The sequence below is a fragment of the Mirounga angustirostris genome, unplaced genomic scaffold (assembly GCF_029215605.1).
Source record: "Mirounga angustirostris isolate CCGP_5_RB_7025 unplaced genomic scaffold, mMirAng1.0.hap1 SCAF_6, whole genome shotgun sequence".
Classification (NCBI taxonomy): domain Eukaryota; kingdom Metazoa; phylum Chordata; class Mammalia; order Carnivora; family Phocidae; genus Mirounga; species Mirounga angustirostris.
In genome coordinates this window covers 81,818,339-81,842,600 of record NW_026991714.1, presented here as the reverse complement: position 1 = coordinate 81,842,600, position 24,262 = coordinate 81,818,339, and the positions used below count along the sequence as shown (strand labels likewise).

Here is a 24,262-nt window from a genome sequence, read left to right as displayed (position 1 = left end):
TCATGCTGTATTACAAAGCTGTGATCACCAAGACAGCATGGTACTGGCACAAAAACAGACACATAGACCAATGGAACAGAATAGAGTGTCCAGAAATGGACCCTCAACTCTATGGTCAACTAATCTTTGACAAATCAGGAAAAAATATCCAATGGAAAAAAGACAGTCTTTTCAATAAATGGTGCTGGGAAAATTGGACAGCTACATGCAGAAGAATGAAACTCAACCATTCTCTTACACCATTCACAAAGATAAACTCAAAGGGGATGAAAGGCCTCAATGTGAGACAGGAATCCATCAAAATCCTAGAGGAGAACACAGGCAGTAACCTCTTCGACCTCAGACACAGCAACTTCTTTCAGGACACGTCTCCAAAGGCAAGGGAAACAAAAGCAAAATGAACTTTTGGGACCTCATCAAGATAAAAAGCTTCTGCACAGCAGGGGAAACAGTTAAGAAAACTAAGAGGCAATCCATGGAATGGGAGAAGATACTTGCAAATGACACTGCAGATAAAGGGCTGGTATCCAAGATCTATAAAGAACTTCTCAAATTCAACACCCAAAAAACAATCAAGTCAAAAAATGGGCAGAAGACATGAACAGACACTTCTCCAAAGAAGACATACAAATGGCTAAAAGACACATGAAAAAATGTTCAACATCATTAGCCATCAGGGAAATTCAAATCAAAACCACACTGAGATACCACTTTACACCAGTGAGAATGGCAAAAATTGACAAGGCAAGAAACAAAAGAGTTGGAGAAGATGTGGAGAAAGGGGAACCCTCTTACACTGTTGGTGGGAATGCAAGTTGGTACAGCCACTTTGGAAAACAGTGTGGAGGTTCCTCAAAGATTTAAAAATAGAGCTACCCTATGACCCAGCAATTGCACTCCTGGGTATTTACCCCAAAGACACAGATGTAGCGAAAAGAAGGGCCATATGCACCCCAATGTTCACAGCAGCAATGTCCGCAATAGCCAAACTGTGGAAAGAGCCGAGATGCCCTTCAACAGATGAATGGATAAAGAAGATGTGGTCCATATATACAATGGAATACTACTCAGCCATCAGAAAGGATGAACACCCAACTTTTACATCAACATGGATGGGACTGGAGGAGATTATGCTAAGTGAAATAAGTCAAGCAGAGAAAGACAATTATATGGTTTCACTCGTAGGTGGAACATAAGGAATAGCATGGAGGACATTAGGAGAAGGAAGGGAAAACTGAAGGGGGGGGAAATCAGAGAGGGAGACAAACCATGAGAGACTATGGACTCCGGGAAACAAACTGAGGGGAGGCAGGTGGGAGGATGGGGTAGCCGGGGGGTGGGTATTAAGGAGGGCACATATTATAATGAAAACTGGGTGTTATATGCAAACAATGAATCATGGAACACTACATCAAAAACTAATGATGTACTGTACGGTGACTAACATAACATAATAAAAAAGTTTGTTAGTCTAACTGAAAAATAAATAAATAAATAAATAAACAAACAAACAAACAAACAGGACGACAACAGTAAAATATTTGAGGCCCCCGTTCCTTCATCATCACTTCACATAAATCAAGCACAAGCTCATGAAAGACACCGCCACTCTTTATTCAAGAAATTTAAGAATTCTCTTGTGAGACTGTTTCAAAATGGTCCCTGGATCACTAGCACCTGAAGGCGGTCAGATACACACCTTCAGAGCAGGCTAAGTACCTGACTTTGCTGTTGAGCGCAGAGGCTGCAGTCAGTCAAGACCGGCAGAGTGGTGTCTGCACAGCAGAGGCCCCATCAAGGCAGAGCCAACAAAGCCAGGTGTTTTGTTCATCCTGGGAATTCTGGGGAGAGCACAGGGAATTCTGATGGCCCAAGATGCCAGTGCGAGGCCCCGGGGGTCCACCCGTCATACATGAGGGCCACCCTGAGCGGTGTGGGTGCAGCTCAGCACCCCTTAGGAAGCCTGGTCCTCCCGTCGTACAGGAAAGGAGCTCTGATTGCTGTCACAGCCAGTCGTCCACTGCTCTGTGGACTGGAAGCCTCTGGCACCAACCCTCCTGGACGCAGCAGTCCTGAGCCTGACGCTTACAGCGCCCCCTCCCCGGGGGAGGCACCGCAGGACTCTCAAGAGACTTCCGACTTCACGCTGCCTACACCTCCAGCATAATTACTTTCTTTTAATTCTTCTAAAAGTGGTGATGCAGGGATTAATCCTCAGCTGAGCACATGATGGCACAGACGGACTGGAAAACTTCACTCCGGGACTATGTCACATGAGTTTTAAAGAACCCCTGGACATCCTGAGAGGATGCGGTAGACCACAAGCAGAGGGTCAGCAGGCTGTGCAGAGAGGTTTGCTGTTTCCCAGCTGGAGAACGCCTCCTACAGGGCAGGACTCAGTTTTCATACTTCTCATCGTTGTGCAAAGACTGAGCACCTCCTCTGCAAACCAGCTACCAGAACTGAATTCAAGAATCCTCCTTCAAGTCAAGGAGGAGCAGTTAGAATGCTCCGATGCTCGTTCGGGAGATGAAACGTTTGGAAAAAGGGGGTTTTGTTTGTTTGTTTTGTTTTGTTTTTCAGATAGGAAGAGTGGATGAGAAGCCAGGAGATTTGCTTCTAATCCCATTTCTATTTTTGATGACTTGTCTGACTGCGGGCAAGTTTCCGTCTCTGCATTTCGGGGTTCCCCTTTGTAACAGTCTGTCATCGTCTTGTGCCAAAAAGATCAGAGTCAAGTACGATGCCCCAGGTGGGAACAAAACCAATAAGACAACTTAGCAGATTCATAAAAGCTGAGACACTGTCACTTGACTTTCTGAGATCAGATAACAGCCTAATGGCTTGATCATGATGAAAACAAAAATAAACCAAAGAAAATTAGTAATAGGGTTTTCATTCTAGTTCAGGAGAACTAGACCAAATGACTGCTCAGACAGTTGTCTTCAAACGAGGAAGGAAGCCTGACCTCGCAGGCCATCACCCACGAACACTGTTGATTGTATGTTACAGACATTAACGGGATCTCTCCAAGGTGTTTATTCATACTTTGCAGACACACTGATTTGTGTTGCTCAAATGAGCTATGCATGGAGGAGAATGTTTAAGCAGCAGGGGGGTAAAAAAAAAAGGACACATTAAATAAGCCTGAAAGTGATCTGAGTATTTTCCAGGAAAAAAGATACAGAGTCTGATGTGAGTTTTTCTTTATCGTGTTGACAGCCCGCTGATGACCCCTGCAAAGTAGTTGTCCGGGGTGAACTGTCCCTGAGTGGTACAGGTGGGGGTGGCAAGGGGCTGGGCTGAGGCTGGAGGCAAGTGGAGAGAAGTTCTACTTTCCCAGTAGCCAAGGAAGCCACGGACCATAGGATCTGTTTAGCTGATCTGACCAATGCCAGCCATGCCCCACCCCTAAGTGCAGCACCTACACCATCAGGCTGGACCGGGGTGGGAAATCTCTGAGCCATCTCTGAGCAAGGCAGTCTGCCAGGGAGGATGGCTCTGGCTATTTCTCTTTTGAACCAGAAGTCAACTCGTTGTTGGGCAGAGGCACCTGAGAAGGGAAAAGTCTAACCAAGATAATAAGGCTTTAAGAAGCAAGAAAAATGTACACGTGGTCCAGCTCACCTACAAAGCCTCCATGAGATGCAATGATAAGTATCCAAATCTGAGATGCAGATAAAATGAAACATCGGGGGATGGAGGCAGAGGTCCTACCAGTCCCACTGGTCACCAACTCATCGCCACTTAGCCAGGGAGGTTGAGGGACCAACAGCCAGTGTTAGAATTGTCTTCTATCTCTACCTGGGGAAGACCCGCCCTCTGGAAATTCTCCACCCAGGTCCCTGCAGAAGGAGCAAGGCTGCTTAGCAATTCTTCCTGCTCTGAAGCCAGCAGCTGATATAGGAAGGCAACTCGGAAAAAGGGAGAGGGCAAATAAGTGTATGGTATTTAGAAAATCTACCATAACATTTGTTAATGAACCACAGAGTACTCGAAATGGAAAGGATTTCACAGACTAGGGCTCTAATGGTTTTAAAGCATAAAGGTCCCTTCTAAAATTAAAAAAAAAAAAATGCAGCCTCCCTGTAGCAGTACTTGGTATCTATTGACTCAGAAGATACAGAGTGATATAAAGGATTCAGTAATACACTTAAATTCATCTTCTCTTCCTGATCCCAAGGATGCCTAAGCACACTTGCAGGTTAGCGGTAGACAAGCATGTGACATCGCATATTCAGTCCTGGGCTGAATATGAATATTCCACAGGGCTCCTGGGCTGGACCTGGATTCAGAGACCTCTTGCAGTCGTTCTGAGTACCCCCTGGCAGAAACTAAAGGCTAGAAGAAGGGAGGTAAAGTAACCCCCTTTAACCAGCCAGCTAGTGGTGGACAACTGGTAGCCCCACACTGCCAGGGGACTCCTGGGTCACAACTGGGGTCTATGCAGCGAGACTACGTCCTGATGTACTGGTCTGTGCTTTGTTTCCTGCCCTTCCCCAGCCAGGCATCCACATTGCCTCAGGGGGAACTAGGATTATTAAAGCGGGAATAGAAAGACAAAGAGGTGTTTTGCTTTTTGCTTTCAAAGCAAGTTCTGAAAACCCTCTTCGGGAACATGTTTTGGATTGCCAGAGCTTTTGATTTATGTGAAGAAGGCTTGCAGAAAGGGAGGACCCCAGAGACACCTAGAAAGAAAAGAAAGGCCAAGGATTCACTTGTCCCTTGGACACCTGTGCTGGGAAAGGCGCGGTGAGCAGCACAGAATAACCCAGGAGCCTGGGGGACCCACGTGTAAGGAGAGCAGTTCACACTGGGAAGCAGGCCTGTCCTCTCTTTGTCTTTATCACATGGGGAGCCCAGGCTTGCTGGAACCTCGTGGCCACTCAGGGTCACATCACCCATGCTGAGGCCGTGTTCTCCTCGGGCCTCCTGCCAGTAGGCTTGCATATCATTGTGGGTCCTCGGCAGGTACCGGTGAGCCTCATCCAAACTACGCCCTAGCACGTGCTCATGTCCAAGGCCCGGGGGGTCTCCCGTGCTCCCTAACATCCAGCAGGTGGGGCCCCGGACAGGTGGTGCTGGTGCGTGGATGCCCTCGCATCTTATTTCTGTACTTGGGAGGGGCACATCTGACCTGGCATCTGGAACCCTATGCCTTGTAAGGGCATTTGGGGCCACTTTTCCCCCTAGGAGGCAACAGAATGCAATCGACAACATGTAGAAGCCCCGACTTCCCATCCTGGCTCTGCTGCGTGCCTCAGCCAAATTATCCTTGAGACTTCATTTCTCAGTCAAGAATGGGGCTAAAAATTCAGGCCTCCCAGGGCTGCTGAAAAGATCAAGTGGACAGGTTACAGTGAATGCTTTTGGTAAAGCACAAGACGCTAATCAAGTGTTAGCTATTGCTCCTTCGAGAATCTAAGCAGTACCTGTGAAATATTTGAAATAGAAATTTGACAGACGTAGCTGGAGTAGTAGTATCAGGTAGTGTTTACTGTGCTTAACCTTGAAACACGGTCTTAAAATTCTTCCCACCACTTAATTTCAGTCCAAGTCTGAGGGATGAGTATGCTTTATATTAAAGAACTCCTAATATAAAGAATTGTTTATATTAAAGAATGAGAACGGATGAAAGAAACCTGAAACAGAAACAGATGTTTGGGAATAGGAGAATCCAATACACATAAGGACGCCGTGCTTAACCAGAGTCTCTCCCTAACAACCGGGCCAGAAAGGCGCTTTAAAACCACGTGATGATGGACGAAGGCAGAGGTGTGCATCAGCTCACGGCTCGGTCTGCACCTGGCGTCAGGTGGAACGGGGTGAGCAGGGATGGGGAGCCAGCCTCGCCTCCAGAGTGCAGGGCACCCACGGTCGGCGTGGATGTGAGCAGACCTCTGGAAAGGAGCTCAGGCAAAGAAGCAGCGCAGGCCACCCCTCCCCTCAACCAAGAAGGCCCTAGGATCCAGCTCCTGTCTGCCTGCCTTGTTGGGTTCATGTTCTAATGCTCCCGGGTCTCCCGACCATCCCTCAGGCAAGACACAGGCAAGAGTGAGCCACAGCAGGATCTGGAGCCAAAAGGCTGAATTTGGAATGCTGGGTCTGCTCCTTGCTCACTATGCAACCTTTGGGCAAATTACTTAGCCCCTTGTTTTTTCCAGTGGTGAAATAGAAAGAGTCCATATGAGCTTCCTAGGCTTGCTGCAAGGTATCACAACAAACTTACAGCTTAAACAACACAGATTTGTGATTTGAGAGTTCCGGTGTTAGAAAGCACACAGCGTCTGTAGGGCTGCTGGGGGATTTGGGGGGGAATCTGTTTCTTTGCCTTTTCCGGCTTCTGGTGGGGCATGCACCCCTCGCTCTCAGCCCCTCCTCCATCTTCCAGGCCAGCAGCCTAACATCGTCCAATCCCTGTGACACTGCTGTCCTCCTTTTATAAGGACACTTGTGATTACATCGGGCCCACCAAATAATCCAGGATACTTTCCCCATCTCAAGAGTCTTAACTTTTTTTTTTTTTAAAGATTTTATTTATTTATTTGGAGAGAGAGAATGAGAGAGAGTGAGTACATGAGAGGGGGGAGGGTCAGAGGGAGAAGCAGACTCCCTGCCGAGCAGGGAGCTCGATGCGGGACTCGATCCCGGGACTCCAGGATCATGACCTGAGCCGAAGGCAGTCGCTTAACCAACTGAGCCACCCAGGCGCCCTCAAGAGTCTTAACTTAATCACATCTGCAAAATCCCTTTTGCTCTGTAAGGTAACATAATCACAGTTCCAATGTGGCCATCTTTGGGGTCGGGGCCATTAGGTTTCCTACAACCATAGTTGCCAAGGAATAAATACGTATGAATATATATATATTTTTAGACATTTTATTTATTTATTTGAGAGATTGAGAGAGGGCATGAGAGGGGAGAGGTCGGAGGGAGAAGCAGACTCTCCGCTGAGCAGGGAGCCCGATGTGGGACTCGATCCCAGGACTCCAGGATCATGACCTGAGCCAAAAGCAGTTGCTTAACCAACTGAGCCACCCAGGCGCCCCGAATATATTTGTTTTTTAAGTAGGCTCCATACCCAGCGTGGAGCCCAACGCAGGGCTTGAACTCACGACCCTGAGATCAAAAGACCTGAGCTGAGACCAAGAGTTGGCCGCTGCTTAAGTGACTGAGCCACCCAGGTGCCCCTCAAGGAAATACACACTTCATACCATATAAGACACTTAGAGCCTGGCTTGTAGTGAGCACTCAACAAATGTTAGCTGCTATTATCATTATTTGCTGAAACAAAAACTCTTAGCCTCCAAAGTCTTCACCGTTCATTAGCTGTGACCCAACCCTTTCATCTGGCCAAGTCCCGAGACTTCCTTCTGGAAGCCTTTCCTGACCTAGACTGGGTGTGGTGTCCTGCTGTCTAGGTTCTTAATTCTGTGTTGTGTTATAATCATCCGTCTCCCTCACTAGCATGTAAATTCCTCAAGACCCGGGACCTCCCTTTACTCACCTCTGTGTTCCTGCCCACTGGCCTAGTAGTTTTCGCAAGTCTCCTCAATGACTAATGGTCCTCCCTGGGTCCTCGGCAAACAAGGGTGAATGTCGGTTCACGCACCTGCGGGGTCCCGGAACCATAGGGCTGCTGTGACCCGCCGGAGGGGAGCTGTGGGGCGGGGGTGGGGAGGGGTCTGTATTTTGGGGTCATCATGCTCTGCACAGATGCAGATCTTCAGGGTGAATAGCTGGTTTCCCATCAGTGAAGCTGTCACGAAAAGCAGGGGAAGACAGAGCCCCGAGCTCAGCCCAGAAAGGGGCTCTTGCTCTTGCAGGTACTTTGGCCTCGTGGTATCTGTGGGGAGTCACTGTCTCACAGCTCGGGGCGGGGGGCCTGGCATAGGGAACGGTCTGGGACCGCTTGGGTGGCTTGGGGTTTTCAGTCACACCTAAGGACGACCTGCAGAAATCATCTGTTTCAGTGGTTCACAAAACTCAAAAAACACAGATTCCCTGGCCCCAGCTCAGAACCACTGAGTCAGAACGTCCAGGAGTGAGGTGGGATTTTGGAAAACGCCCAGTCATTCTGCTATGCAGCCAGGTTTGGGAACCACTGACGGGACCTGCCTGGAATTTTCCAGACAGTCTGTGCTACTAAGATAGGATTCCTAACACAGGTGTGTAAAAATGGAAGGTACAGCCGATGCTGCCCATCATTAAGCAAGCTTACTGTTCATGCGCCAGGCCACACAGCAAGAGTCCACGAAGCAGTTCTCACGGAGCCGTCTTCCAGCCTATCTGTGTCCACAGTGGAGCAGCCCAAGGGTGGTGGCTCCCTCTTCCAGTTAGCCCCCAGATCTTTCAGACGTGTGGTCTTTGATCCGGCCTCTCAGGGGCGCCCTCTGGAGAGCTCTGGGTGACTCAAACGCCTTTGGATTAGGGCTCCCTCCCTATTGCCTCCCCTTGGTGCCTCCGGGGCCACGTGGCCCCTTGATCCAGCGGCTGGACTGGTGGGGCATCCACAAAACAGGGAGATTGTGGTGCTGGGTGTTATTTTGCTACGAGTCTCTCCGTTTGCCTCGAGTCAGACCACCAAATGCTCCTTTTGGGAGACGTGGCTTCCTCGGATGCTGGGGTGTGGTGGAGGCTGTCGAGGAAGGCAGCTGGGCATGAATCATCTGCGGGCCCGGCACATTTTCATCTCATTCCATTTTCGCTGTCTCTGCACCTATGTGACAAGTCTGTTTCCTTCCTTCGTCTTGGATCTACACAGAGTCCTTCCAGAAGCAGCTTGTTTAAAATCTGCAATAGCCTTTCCCTGGAATTCTGTTATCTTCCTTCCTTCCCCCTTTTATTTTTCTCCCAAGCACTCGTCACATTCTAAGATGCTCATTTATTAATTTCCTTACTGAAATCGCTTTTGATTTCCCAGCTTATTCTTACTGGCCTGCTCCCTCTACTAGAACGTAAATTCTGTGAGGGCAGGAATTTGTCCCCCCTTCCATTGGCTGCTCCTTGTCCCCCAGCACGTGAGTCCCAGAGGGAAAAGCCAGCAGTACACAGGGAGTGAGGAAAAAGACTGAGAACCCCACCAAGGGGCACATTTCACAGCTAACAGAGGTCCAAGGAGGAGGCCGGCCAGGAAGAACCGGAGGAAAGTCAAGAGTGGGGGGGGCCCTGGGCCAATGTGTGGGTGTCTTAGGTGAGTTGCCATGGTTACTGGGATGCAAGGCCAGGGCCCAGCCCTCCCGCCTCAGGCCACCAGAGCTTGGGGGTAGGTATAGGTAACGTTTGGGGGAAAAAAAACCCCCAAAACTCACCCTTGGATAGACACGCTCTCCCTGAAGGCTAATCAACCGTAATCCCCGACATCCACGTGAAGAGAGAGATGGTGCGGCCAGCATCAGATCAAATTCGTAAGCATTAGGGGGACAAAGGAATCATAAACAAGAGACAGAGCTGTAACTGCTTGAACACAGAAAGAATGAGTCATCCAAGGCAGTGTGGCGCCAGCGGGCTTGCTGTGGCCTCCCAGACGCCTGGCGGCCTGAGCGGCCTCAGGGACTACTGGGCAGGCGGGTCCCTTCTAAGGGACTTCACTGCCAGAAAACCTGCATTAGAAAGAGGATGCATTACCTCCTCACCTGCCGGTCCCACACTCTCTCTCGGCTTGCCTGGCTCGTTCTTCCCCTTCCATTCACTAAACCAGGTCATGCTGTCCCGTCTGTCCAGGCCCAAACTGGCCACCCTGGGCCACCTAGGCACCAGTGTCTTCCTTCCCTTCCACCGCTGGTCAGACAGCAGCGCCGACTGCCGAGGGCCCAGACATCTGGGGCCGGCCGCAGCCCAGCCTTGCGGCCCTGCCTCTTCTGCCTTGTTCCTCTGACCCGGCCCCACAGCAGGCACAGAGGGCCCCCGGCGCCTGCTAAACCCTGCCTCTGCTTCTCGACTGCCCTGGGTCCCCGTTCATCCCAGAACAGACTGTGCCATTCATCACCCCCAACTCTGAGCCTTTGCACGGGCCAGTCCCTCTGCCTGGAAAGCCCTTGCTCACATGTGTGGGTTAGAAAATCTTGCTCAGCTTTCCGGGGCCTCAGCTGTCAGGCCCTTCCCGCCCTCCACTGCTCTCAGGAAGAATGAGTGTTCCTGTTATCACCACTCCCACAGTGCTTGAAACGCGGCCGTGGCGGCGTTAATCCAGGGCCAGGTGAGTTGTTTTCGCGCTCATACCGCCCTAGATTATGAGCGCTCTGAAGTCCTTATTCATCTTTAAACCATCAGTGCCTGAAATACCTGGTCCCATGTTCACTACGCGAATGTCTTAGAAATACATGGCTTACGTACGATCTTTTAGGAACGTATCTACCACTTGCAGCAACACACATGCTTTGGAAAAATCCTTCCATAGCATCCCAACCAAGGAGGATGGCTTACAGCAGTAACTCATAGGAAAACCAGAGAAAGGCGGACAACCCTGGGAAGGCTGGTCACGGTGTGGATCAGAAGTCTGTGATGACAAGTCCCGTGACAAAGAAAATTTCTGTTTCATAAAAACGTGCCTGGGTCCAGGCCAACCATCGACTTAGTTCCAACACAATGGACTACAGCAAATTCTAGCAGGAGGAGAGGGTCTGGAGAGAAACGGGGGAGCTGGGAGGAATCTGACCCATCAGGCGGCACAGTGAACCTGGGGTGGGAGGGCTGGTACCCCCAGAGCAGGACACACAGGGCTTCTGTCCAGCCTCTCTGGACCAGTTCTGAGCTTGAGGAGACCCAGCACAGCACACCGAGCCAGCACAGAAAGATCGGCAGGAAAGACCCCCCAAGCCTTCAGTTCTACAAGATCAACCAGGTGGGGGAGCACAGCACTGAAACACCAAACTCCGACTGGAACGGCGAGGAGGTAAAGCTACTCCAGACAGGGACAGGGTAACGGGGTGGTAGGTCCAGAGTGGGGTCTACGCGGGTAGTCAGATGGTCTGGGTGAGCAGAAGGCTCTGGTGACCTCATCCCTGCTAGATACAATTCAACTGAAGAAGATGGTATGTGATGCTGATGAAGGCCAATATATGTATCCATAGCTCACCTTGTTCCAGAAAAAATTCAGTGGCTGACATCACTGCCAGTTTCCCTTTGTTGTTTTCCTTGAGGTTCAATGCTGTCAGAGTCTCCACTCAGGCTCTAGCCTCGTCCCCTCTTGGCCACACTCCAGAGCCACCGCTGCCCTTGAGTTCAGGAGCCTGACTGTGTCTTTACATCCTTGTGACACCTGTTTCCCCCTTTATATACCATCAAACATATGCTTGTACACTTATATAATCTGTCTCCTTAGCCGGGATGCAGCCTTCCCTCGTGCATGTGGTCCCACACGGGTCGGGGGTAAATAAGCATCTATAGACCACTGGAGCCCCACGGGGCACAGGGAAAACAGAATTTTCCCAAAAGTAACAGAAACTAAAACCGAATAGGGATTACTCATGCTGGTTTGGCATAACACAGGCTTTGGGCTCTAGATTTCACTAAGGAAAGGTCGTGCTGGACATTTTGAAGGGGGTTTCAGAATATACCACCCCCAAATACGCCACTTTGGCATAAGGACTATTTTGAGCCAAATGCAAGTAAGAAACAGCAGACACAGGAGGAACTCCCTGGCCTCGTCCTCTCTGCCAAGATGTCTGTTTCTTTTTCTGAAGGGGTTTATCCCTTCCATCTCCCCTACCAGAAGGAAGAAAACCACCATTATCACTGGAGAGAGAAAGCGGGCACCAAGATGGTCTACACAAACAAACCTTCTAAAATAACTCTGATCTTCCATAAGTCTTCTTCCTGTATTTACCTTCCCACAATTTACTGCCCCTAAAAGCTCATATCCATTTTTTTTGTCTTGTCACTTTCCCACAACTTATTTCCCTTTTTTTTAAGATCCTATATAAGCTCTCAAACCTAACTGCTTCTTCAGGATTTCTCTTCTTCCCTGTGAAGCTCCTGTGTGCATGTACAATAAACTTTTTCTCCTATTAATTTGGCTCTTTTTCTCCTGTTAACCTCTCCTGTTGTCAGTTTAATTCACAGGCTAAACCTAAGAGGGTAGAGGAAAAGCTTTTTTTCCTTCCCTACAGTTTCCACCAAGGGCATGCACAGCAGGTACTCCAGGGCAACAGGAGAGGGCAGATGCCTCCCTGGATCAGGCTAGACAAACCCATACACAAATGTACGACAAGCGCATACGATTGTCAGTGGGGGGCCCCCAGAGGGATACTTCAAGCATTTCTTCTATCTCTCCTTCCTCAGCCTCACAGCACACAGCCCACTAGAGAGCGCCAACCCAGCCACCCAGGGTGAAATGGTTGGAGAAATCGGAGCGAGCAAGAAATCCGCGCTTTTGTGAGAGGAGCGCATGTGCAGTGCCCCGGAGTGGGTCTCCACACACATCACCCTTTCTCCCCTTCCGTGTGTCTCAGTTGCTCCCCCTTTGCATTTGTATATGCTTTTCCTTGGTTAGTTAAAAAAGTCACCACTACCCACCAAGCACCCTGCTGGAACACTCCCGGACAGTTGTTTTTTTGCTAAAGAGAAGCTTTGGACAGACATATGGTGTGAGGATGAAATGCCATCATCCATGTGACTTGTGGGCTTGAAGGCTGGTCCTCCCTCCCTCCACCCCACTGCCCGCTAACCTGGGCTCCCTCCCAGGACTGGCCCTCTGAGGCTAGGTCATTGGTGACCTGCTTGCTGATACCCGGCAATCTCAGAGCTTCAGGGGCCAGTGGCTCCTCCACAGCCTCATATATGTCCTCACTCCTCCTAGGACACCAGAGCCCACTCCACAAGCACTGCATCTTCAACCCATCTGCCTAGACCTGCCATTTTGTCTGCTGGGTTCCACTAGGAAAACTGATTGCACACCACCTAACAAAAGCTCCTCGACAATTAAACTGATTTGGAATGCTCCAGCTAGCTTACTGAATTGATCTTCCCTTAAGTACCCACTGTTTTCTCTGTGATTTTTTTCTTTGAGCAGCAATTCTTGCCTCTACTTCCTTCCCTAAATGGAAATTTCATTTGCATTTTTTTCACTTCTGCTAATTTATTTAAGATATTTAGTTTATTCTTCATACGGCTGTAAAGAACTAGTTAAGATCTTACAGTCGTATTATGCTAATTTCTATACTGTATTTGTCCCCCCCCACACCCGTTTTTCTTTGCTGACACTTAGCGTCTCTGATTCTCAGTTAAAATACCCTTGCTGGCTACTGTTGAAAGGATATTTTTGTAGTATTTTTGGTGTATTAAAGAAGTTAAGTTTCAGTTTCTGGCTTAAGAAATAATAATAATAATCTCTCTACCTGTATAATAATAATATAATAATATATAATAAGTCTCTATGCCTGACCTCGTCTACCATATTTATTTACCAATAAAAAGGGGAAATCTGTGAGATTACAGAATAGTATATGCTCATCAAGGTAAGATCTTTTTTTTTTTCTTAAAGATTTTATTTATTTGACAGAGAGAGACACAGCGAGAGAGGGAACACAAGCAGGGGGAGTGGGAGAGGGAGAAGCAGGCTCCCCGCTAAGCAGGGAGCCCGATGTGAGGCTTGATTCCAGGACCCTGAGATCATGACCCGAGCCAAAGGCAGACGCTTAATGACTGAGCCACCCAGGTGCCCCATCAAGGTAAGATCTTAAAAGATATTATTTCAAAACGTCATGAAGAAAAAGGGCAATCTACTGACACGCATTGCATTCTTAGGCATTCTCCCCTTTTTGAGTAGAACAAAAATGAGTCAAGGTAAGAACAATGTGATAGTGAGATGTGGCTATAAACAAGCGAGAATGATTTGTCTTGCATACTTCTGTCTTTTCTCAGCCATTTGGCTGTCTTCCTCAGTAAGCAGTAGTTGTGTAGTGGTGGTGGTGGTGGTAGGGGGGAGAGGCAGCATTATACCCAACCTCTCCTAGAGCCCAAGCCGGACCTCCTGAGACAGCTACAGGGCACTCTCTTCCCCAGGGACCAGGGGGATGACAGTGCCCGCCGAGGTCCCCCCTGATGTCCCACCATCTCAAAGAATGTGCTGAGATATGAGGGACTCTGGAGACTGTCATTTTACCTTAAAAACTGTAAAATGAATATGGGAAAAGCTTTCTCCTGGCTTCTCCACTTCCTACTTGCACGAGAAATGTCAAAGGCAATTGCCCAGCCAATCATGGGACTCCTGGGAATGACCCTTTTGTTGTGTTATTTCTCAGCTCGCCAGACACCTTCCACATGTTCCCGTTGGGCAATTTCATTTTAAGGAGGATTGGTGGTAGAGGAGCAAACAGGAAGGCCATTGTCCTAAATAGTTATTTCAGCTTAATAACCCTACGGGGAAGCTACTCATTCATTACCTAGCAAAGCATCACAATAAACCCTGTATTTACATTAACACCTACTATTTATTAAGTGCTATATCCATCTTTTATTCAGACTGATAACTGAGCCAAGTCCACACTTCAAAAATAATTCATAGTTTACATCTTGTTTCTCGGCACTGAAAAAGGCTTTCCGTTTAACATCTCAGTTGTTCCCACAGTAGCTTCTTGCAGGGAACAGGGCCAGATCAGATGGCGGTGTGCCTCCCTTCCCCCGCAGCATGCAAAAATCTGGAAAAGGATTTCCCCAGAGAATCAAGAAGCCAGCCACAGAGCCTAGGTCTCGCTGCTGCTTTGAGGCATTTACCACTGAATCTGTCCATCCCATGGTGGGAAGGAAGCCTCACAGTGAGGACACACGAGCAGATGACAAGACTGACACGTTTTAATGGGCAACACGGTGCAGCCCAGGAGGCCTTCTGCTCTGACCGAAACGGCAGGCCCTGTGCCAGCCTTTTACAGCCCTAGGAGGTAACAGAAGGAGACGAGGACCGGCCGTGCTGGGGGGCTGGGAAGAGGGTGGGAGACCCGGCATTCAGGATCCACTTTATCACTTGATCAAACTTTAACATTTTTGGATTTCCTAACACCCTAGCCCAAAATACACGAAAATAAGCAAGTCCTCCCAAATTAAGACGTCTTCTCCAGCCACGCCTCTGCCCCCGCTCACCCTCCCGTTATTATTTCTCAGGCAATTAAAAGATTAAACCAAAGCCCCCTGCAATGCCGTTGGGCGCGCGCGCTGCGAGTCCAGACGGTTTCAGCACCAGCCTCGGGGACAGACGCCATAAGGCCGGGGAAAACGGAACCCTCGCCTTGGCGGCTCCTGTCACCATCAGAACTGCTCCGAGGCAGGTGTCCCGGGGTATTGCGAAATCCTAAGGGCTTCTTGAGGTACAGGCCGAAAACATTTTCACAAATAAAACGACCAACTAGCTACTCCAGCCCTTCCAGTGCCGTCCTCTTCAACGGGGGACGTTTCTGCCCGGAGCGTGACAAGCGTTCGTGACCTACATATGGAAAAGGGCCCCCCCGGGAGCCTCCCCCCCTCAAGCCCCAGAGATCGGGAGACGCCGGCCACCCGGAGACCCCCTAAGCGTTCGGAGCGGTCTGTCCAAACCTGCGCTCGGGTTTGCCAAGGGCTCAGCCGAGGGTCGTGGGTTCGAGGGGCGCGCTCACCTGCCAGCGCCCCGCCGCCGACGCCCACCTGTGCGGCAGCGCGAAGGCCGGCTCGCAGCGGGCGGCCCGAGAACCCCAGGAATTTGTTTCGCGTGCTTCCACTGACGGCGGCAGGACGACACACGCACCAAACCGCGTTTACAGTTGCAGAGACTTTCCCGCCCGAGTTGCCCTTTGGCTTCCGGCTCGCCCCGGGCTCGCGAGCCAGGGCCGTGCCACCCGTTCCCCCACAGCCACAGCGGGCCCGGCCCGCCGGCGGGGCGCCCACTTACCCGGAGCGGGGCGCGGGGCCGAAGGCGCCGCTCACGCGCGGGCTTTGTCTCCGGCGCGGGGCTCGCGGGGGGCGGCCAGACCGCGCGGCATCGCTCCTCGGCCGGGCGCGGGGCTGGACGGGCGGGCGGGCTCGGGCTCGGGCTCCGCGCCCCAGCTCCCGCGCGCCTCGGCGCTCACGGGCTCGCGGTGGAAAGGCGCGCCCCGCCCCGCCCGCCTTCCCCGGGGTCTCCGGGCCGCGTCAGCAGCCCCGCCCGGGCAGGGGAAAGACGACGTGAGGCTGGGGGCGGGGGTGCCGGGGAGGGCGAGCCCATGCCCCGCGCGCGACAGAAGTCACCCAGACCCAAAGTACTTCGTCTGCTCCCCGCCCCCGGTGCGGGGCTCCCGGAGCGCGTGCGGGCCCGGCGGCGTGCGGAGCGCGGGACCCCCACCCCCCCACCCCGACCCCTACCGCCCTCCTTCCACGTTGGTCGCGCCCACTCCGCGGCAGGGGCTCGCCCGGCGCCCGGGAGGGGCCGGGAAATCCCGCCCGCCGCCGCCGACGTCACTGGTGCGTCACCGGGGCTCCCGCGCCAGGGCTCCGCGCACTCCCCGCGCCCCCCGCCTCGCGCCCCGCCCCGCTCGCCCCCCGGCCGGCCGCGCGCCCCCGCGGGGCCTGCCCCTCCGCCCGGAGCGCGCGCGCCGCCCAGGGCCTGGGGGTGGGGCGGGGCGAGGGCCGTGGTCGGGGGTCGCGGGGCCGCGGTCCTCGCGGGATTCCGGCCCCAGGGCCTCCCGCGTCCTCGTGCGTGCCTGGGGGTTAGTTCCGGGGACCAGCCAGGCTGGGTGCGGCCAGTGTCCGTCCATCCCCAAAGAATACATAATATGTTTCCCCCAGCGCCCCAAAGAAGGCGGGCAGCGAGTGGAGAGACGCTTACTACCTGCGAAAATTCACAAGGCATTGTCTCGCTCTCCGGGCGAAGGATAGCGCTGACGTCGCCGAGTGACGGGCAAGCAGGGGACCCCTTGGGGCGCGCGGCGAGCTGCCCCCAGGCGGGCCGGCGGCCAGGAAGGCGGCAACGAATGCCCGGCGTGCGTGGAGAGCGGGAGCCGTCTCCGCGGGGAAATCCTTGGCCACTCCTCCTTCCTCTTGAACTGTAAGCGTTTTGGGGGAGAGATATTTTAGACCTCTTAATTATTATAGTCCTCTACTTTCAGGGAAAAACAGTGTAATTGCCGTCCGCGTTCCGACTGCTGGTAAGATAATACAGAACCTCTGGCACGGGGAAGCCACAACAACATTTCAAGCGGTGTTAGCAAGATTGGTGGGAAAAGGAGGCCGACGTGAATTCCTTTATTGAAACAATATGAAATCATGGCTGACAATTAGGAAATACATCTTGAAGATCTACATTCGCCGGCCTGGTCCACCATCGGGCAGCCACCCCTTTGATGTAAATGACACAAGGATCGCTTGTTTTTTCGATCTCTGATCCCCACGGACTTGACATTTGCCCCAGACAAATGTGCAGCTTTGCTGACTCCGAGTGCCTGACAGAATGCAAATGCAGAGTTCAGAAGTGCCCACCTGGGGCCAGCAAACATCTCACAGAGATTATTTTCACAGCTCGCAAGTGCCCATTTAAGGCACAGAATTAAACTATGGTAAAACGACTAAGGACGTGCATATACCTACAGCACTGACCTTTTTTAAAAAGTGAGAAAGATATATGGGTACTGCGTTTAAAATTCAAAAATCCAAAACTGGACTCATTATTTCTACCCCCAAATTTATTTCTCCTGTATTTCTTTCTTTTCTTTTTTTTTTTTTTTTAAGATTATTTATTTATTTGAGAGAGCAGAGCGTGAGAGAGAGCATGGGGCGGGGGGGAGACAGAGGGAGAGGGAACCCAGACTCCCCGCTGAGCAGGGAGCCCCAGACGGAAGCGGCTGGATCCCAGGACGCCGGGATCGTGACCTGAGCCAAAGTCAGACACTTAACTGAGCCACCCAGGCACCCCGTTTTCTCCTGTGTTTCTTGCCTCAACAGCACCTCCTGTCCCTCCACTTGGTTGGCCACGGCAAAATCCTGGTTTCCTATCATCCCAACTCCCATCTCAAGCAAGCCCAAGTAATCAATTATAAGGGAAATCAGTATCTACACTTCCAGGTACCCCACTTCCTTATTTTATCTAATTTATTACACTATCCTTTAAGGCAGACTTCTGTCCACTAAAAGACAAAGAGGAGAGTCTGGGCCAGTGGTTGCAGAGTGGATCCCAAGATCAGCAGCATCAGCATTACCTGGGAACTTGTTAGAAATGCAAATTATCAGGACCCACCCCAGCCCTACTGAATTACAAACTCTGGGGATGGGACCCAGCAATCTGTGTTTTAAGCCCTCCAGGGGATTCTGATTCTGTCCATCTCTGCTTATCACCCAAGACTGCTAGGACCCAGGACACCCATCTTCCTTCCTTTGTCCCTGGTAATAGTCCTTGTTCTCAACTCTTTGTCCGATATCGATATGGCCACTGCAGATTTCTTAGACTGGTGTTTGCATGGTGTATCTTTTCCCATCCTTTTACTTGAACCTACGTCTTTATTCTTAAAGTGGGGTTCTCTATTCTTGAAGACAACACAGAGTTGGATCTTGTTTTTTAATTCAGCCCATCAGTCTGTGCCTTTTACTTGGGAAGAAGAGCTGTGATCTACTAAAACCTTGGACAAGAAAGGAGATAAGGGGCTGTTTGGGGGAAGTCAAATAAGTTCAATTCAAGGCAAGGAGCTTCTTAGCAAAGAAGAAACTTGAGGAAAGTTTCTTCACTACAGGCTGTGAGACGTCAGACCTAACAACTCTATTCTCCAGACCATTCTAGGAAATAAAATAGATGTCTAATTCTTACGTAACTAGAAGCACACATGAGTAGGTTTTACTTTTATTTATAATAAAATACTATTATGTAGAATCTTATCTAGAAAGTACATAATGGAATTAGCTAATTAACTGTGTTTTGGTCGTATCAACAAGTATGAAAATTATAGCTTGATTTTTCTTAAAATCTCAGAAAAGATAGTTTTTATTCTTGATGCTTGAACCTGGATTCTAAGGATTGTTAAAGCTCTTTTAACAAAATTAAAATCTGGGAATGAAAGAACGGCTTTTTTTTTCTTTTTAAGACTTATTTAATTATTTGAGAGAGAGAGAGAGAGAACATGAGTGGGGGAGGGGCAGAGGGAGATGATCTCAAGCAGACTCCCCAATGAGTGTTGAACCCGATGCGGGGCTTGACCTCAAGACTCATGAGATCATGACCTGAGCTGAAATCACTAGTCAGACGCTTAATCCACTGAGCCACTTAGGTGCCCTGAGAATGGTTTATTGTTATCAGCTCTCAGAAGTTTGGGTAAGACAAGTTTAAATCACTTTGGAAATGAGCCAAACTTTGCCAAAAAAATCTTTTCTAAACTCAAATCTCATTAACTTTGTTCATGAGAGGAGAAACAAGGCTCAGCACTTGAGAATATTATAGCCCAGCCTCAAATAATCAGCCAGTCGTTTTGACCTCAAAGAACACATAGCATTGTTTAATTCCTCTCAAATACCTGAGTTGTAACCCAGTGTCCCCAAAGTGGCAGGATATATTTTTCTGTTCAGGTCATATAACACACAATAAAATTAGTGGCATCTCTTTCCCAACTCATTGGCTGTTTAAGTGTATACATCTTGTATTGGCAAATGTAGCTGCTTTTTAAATTGTGGAGTTTAAATTGGACATAACCTGGGGGAAATACCATATAAATACTGTGTAATGTGATGGTATGCTACTCCAAAATACCAGGTTGTGCTGAGCCTAAAACCTCTTTCGCTTGCCTTTGACCTCAGTCTTGACTTATTTCATTTTTTAAAAAATTTTATTATGTTATAATACATACATACAATACATACATACATACATACATACATACAATACATCATTGGGTTTTGATGTGGTGTTCCATGATCCATTGTTTTCGTATAACACCTAGTGCTCCCTGCAGAACGTGCCCTCTTTAATACCCGTCACCGGGCTAACCCATCCCCCCACCCCCCTCCCCTCTAAAACCCTGTTTGTTTCTCAGAGTCCATGGTCTCTCATGGTTCATCTCTCCCTCCAATTCCCCCCCCCCATTTTTCCCTTCCTTCTCCGAATGTCCTCCATGCTATTCCTTATGTTCCACAAATAAGTGAAACCGTATGATAATTGACTTTCTCTGCTTGACTTATTTCACTTAGCATAATCACCTCAGTCCCATCCATGTTGATGTAAAAGTTGGGTACTTAACCTTTCTGATGGCTGAGTAATATTCCATTGTATATATGGACCACATCTTCTTTATCCATTCATCTGTTGAAGGGCATCTTGGCTCTTTCCACAGTTTGGCTATTGCGGGCATTGCTGTTATGAACACTGGGGTGCATATGGCCCTTCTTTTCACCACATCTGTGTCTTTGGGGTAAATGCCCAGGAGTGCAATTGTTGGGTCATAGGGTAGCTCTATTTTTAAATTTTTGAGGAACCTCCACACTGTTTTCCAAAGTGGCTGTACCAACTTGCATTCCCACCAACAGTGTAAGAGGGTTCCCCTTTCTCCACAACCTCTCCAACATTTGTTTCTTTCCCTGTCCATTTTTGCCATTCTAACTGGTGTAAGGTGGTATCTCAGTGTGGTTTTGATTTGGATTTCCCTGATGACTAATGATGATGAACATTTTTTCATGTGTCTGTTAGCCATTTGTATGTCTTCTTCAGAGAAGTGTCTTTTCATATCTTCTGCCCACTTTGTGACTTGATTATTTGTTTTTTGGGTGTTGAATTTGAGAAGTTCTTTATAGATCTTGGATACCAGCCCTTTATCTGTAGTGTCATTTGCAAATATCTTCTCCCATTCTGTGGGTTGCCTCTTTGTTTTGTTGACTGTTTCCTTTGCTGTGCAGAAGCTTTTTATCTTGATGAAGTCCCAAAAGTTCATTTTTGCTTTTGTTTCACTAGCTTTTGGAGATGTATCTTGAAAGAAGTTGCTGTGGCCGCTGTCAAAGAGGTTACTGCCTATGTTCTCCTCTAGGATTTTGATGGATTCCTGTCTCACATTGAGGTCTTTCATCCACTTTGAGTTTATCTTTGTGAATGGTGTTAGAGAATGGTCAAGTTTCATTCTTCTGCATGTGGCTGTCCAATTTTCCCAGCACCATTTATTGAAGAGACTGTCTTTTTTCCATTGCATGTTTTTTCCTGCTTTGTCAAAGATTATTTGACCATAGAGTTGAGGGTCCATATCTGGGTTCTCTATTCTGTTCCATTGGTCTGTATGTCTGTTTTTGTGCCAGTACCATGCTGTCTTGGTGATCACTGCTTTGTAATATAGCTTGAAATCGGGCAACGTGATGCCCCCAGCTTTGTTTTTCTTTTTCAACAGTCCTTGGCGATTCGGGGTCTTTTCTGATTCCATACAAATTTTAGGATTGTTTGTTCCAGCACTTTGAAAAATGTCATTGGAATTTTGATCGGGATGGCATTGAAGGTATAGATTGCTCTGGGTAGCATAGACATTTTAACAATGTTTATTCTTCTGATCCATGAGCATGGAATATTTTTCCATCTTTTTGTGTCTTCTTCAATTTCTTTCATGAGTGTTTTGTAGTTCCTAGAGTATAGATCCTTTACCTCTTTGGTTAGATTTATTCTGAGTTATCTTACGGTTTTTGGTGCTATTGTAAATGGAATCGTTTCTCTAATTTCTCTTTCTACAGTTGAATTGTTAGTGTATAAGAAAGCAACGGATTTCTGTGCATTGATTTTGTATCCTGCCACATTACTGAATTGCTGGATGAGTTCTAGTAATTTAGGGGTGGAGTCTTTTGGGTTTTCCACATAAAGTATCATGTCGTCTGCGAAAAGAGAGAGTTTGACTTCTTCTTTGCCAATTTGAATACCTTTTATTTCTTTTTGTTGTCTGATTGCTGTTGCTAGGACTTCTAGTACTATGTTGAACAATAGTGGCAAGAGTGGGCATCCTTGACGTGTTCCTGATCTTAAGGGAAAGGCTCTCAGCTTTTCCCCATTGAGGATGATATTCACTGTGGGTTTTTCATAGATGGATTTTATGAGCTTGAGGAATGTTCCCTCTATCCCTATACTCTGGAGAGTTTTAATCAGGAAAGGATGTTGTATTTTGTCAAATGCCTTTTTCTGCATCAATTGAGAGGACCATATGGTTCTTCTCCCTCCTCTTATTAATGTGTTCTATCACATTGATTGATTTGTGAATATTGAACCACCCTTGCATCCCGGGGATAAATCCCACTTGGTCGTGGTGAATGATCCTTTTAATGTATTGTTGGATCCTATTAGCTAGGATTTTGTTGAGGATTTTGGAATCCATATTCATCAGGGATATCGGTCTGAAATTCTCCTTTTTGATGGGGTCTTTGCCTGGTTTTGGGATTAAGGTAATGCTGGCCTCATAGAATGAGTTTGGAAGTTTTCCTTCTGTTTGTATTTTTTGAAACAGCTTCAGTAGAATAGGTATTATTTCTTCTTTGAATGTTTGGTAGAATTCCCCAGGGAATCCATCAGGTCCTGGACTCTTGTTTTTTGGGAGGTTTTTGATCACTGCTTCAATCTCGTTACTGGTTATTGGCCTATTCAGGTTGTCAATGTCTTCCTGTTTCAGTCTTGGCAGCTTATAGGTTTCCAGGAAGACCTCCATTTCATCCAGGTTGCTCAGTTTATTGGCATATAGTTGTTGATAATGATTTCTAATAATTGTTTCTATTTCCTTGGTGTTAGTCGTAATCTCTCCTCTTTCATTCATAATTTTATTAATTTAGGTCTTTTTTCTTTTGGATAAGTCTGGCCAGTGGTTTATCGATCTTATTAATTCTTTCAAAGAACCAACTTCTAGTTTCGTTGATCTGATCTACTGTGTTTCTGGTTTCTAATTCATTGGTTTCTGCTCTAATTTTAATTATTTCTCTTCTAATGCGTGGCTTAGGCATCATTTGTTGCTTTTTCTCTAGTTCTTTAAGGTGTAGAGTTAGTTGGTGAATTCAGGATTTTTCTATTTTTTTGAGTGAGGCTTGGATGGCTATGTATTTCCCCCTTAGGACCACCTTTGCAGTATCCCATAGGTTTTGGACCAATCTGTTTTCGTTCTCATTGATTTCCATGAATTGCTTAAGTTCTTCTTTGATTTCCTGGTTGACCCAAACATTCTTGAGCAGAGTGGTCTTTAGCTTCCAAGTGTTTGAATTTCTGCCAAATTTTTTCTTGTGATTGAGTTCCAGTTTTAGAGCATTGTGGTCTGAGAATATGCAGGGAATCATCTTAATCTTTTGGTATCAGTTGAGACCTGATTTGTGACCCAGTAGGTGGTCTATTCTGGAGAAAGTTCCATGTGCGCTCGAGAAGAATGAGTATTCCGTTGTTTTAGGGTGGAATGTTCTGTAAATATCTATGAGGTCCATCTGGTCCAATGTATCATTCAAAGCTCTTGTTTCCTTGTTGATTTTCTGCTTAGATGATCTGTCCATTGCTGAGAGTGGAGTATTGAGGTCTCCTACAATTAACGTATTGTTATCAGTGTGACTCTTTATTTTGGTTAACAGTTGGCTTATGTAGATGGCTGCTCCCATGTTGGGGGCATAGATATTTACAATTGTTATATCTTCTTGTTGGATAGACCCTTTAAGAATGATATAGTGTCCTTCTGTGTCTCTTATTACAGACTTTAGTTTAAAATCTAATTTGTCTGATATAAGAATTGCTACCCCAGCTTTCTTTTGAGGTCCGCTGGCATGGAAGATGGATCTCCATCCCTTCATTTTCAGTCTGGATGTATCTTTAGGTTCAAAATGAGTCTCTTGTAGAGAGCATATGGATGGGTCCTGTCTTTTTATCCATTCTGCAACCCTGTACCATTTTATGGGAGCATTTAGGCCATTCACGTTGAGAGTGATTATTCAAAGATATGAATTAATTGTCATCATGTTGCCTGTGAAGATGTTGTTTTTATAGATTGTCCCTGTAAATTTCTGGTGTAGATCACTCTTGGGGTCTTTCTCCTTTTATAGAACCCCACCTTAATATTTCTTGCAGGGCCGGCTTAGTGGTCACATATTCTTTCAGTTTCTGCTGGTCGTGGAAGCTCCGCATCTCTCCATCCATTCTAAATGACAGCCTTGCCGGATAAAGTATTCTTGGCTGCATGTTCTTCTCATTTAGTACTCTGAATATGTCATGCCAGGCCTTTCTGGCTTGCCAGGTCTCTGTGGATAGGTCTGACGTTATTCTGATGTTCCTCCCTCTGTACGTAAGGAATCTCTTCCCCCTAACTGCCCTTAAGATGGTTTCCTTGGTTCTAAGATTTGCAAGTTTTACTATTACATG

The 24,262-nt window shown here is 48.1% G+C and overlaps 1 protein-coding gene across 3 annotated transcripts in view; it reads right to left on the bottom strand.

Annotated features, from left to right (window-relative positions):
- The window catches only part of GNG4 (G protein subunit gamma 4), a 67,569-nt gene extending 50,081 nt beyond the window's left edge, over positions 1–17,488 (bottom strand). The window contains exon 1 of one of the 3 annotated variants that reach the window (XM_064594602.1): positions 16,775–17,488. The gene's annotated coding sequence lies outside the window, so the exon portion shown is untranslated. Of the gene's footprint in view, positions 1–15,587; positions 15,806–15,859; positions 16,245–16,774 lie in introns of those variants that run through there. The other 2 variants (XM_045876203.3, XM_064594603.1) reach the window with 2 other exon arrangements.
- Between the last annotated feature and the right edge of the window lie 6,774 nt (positions 17,489–24,262).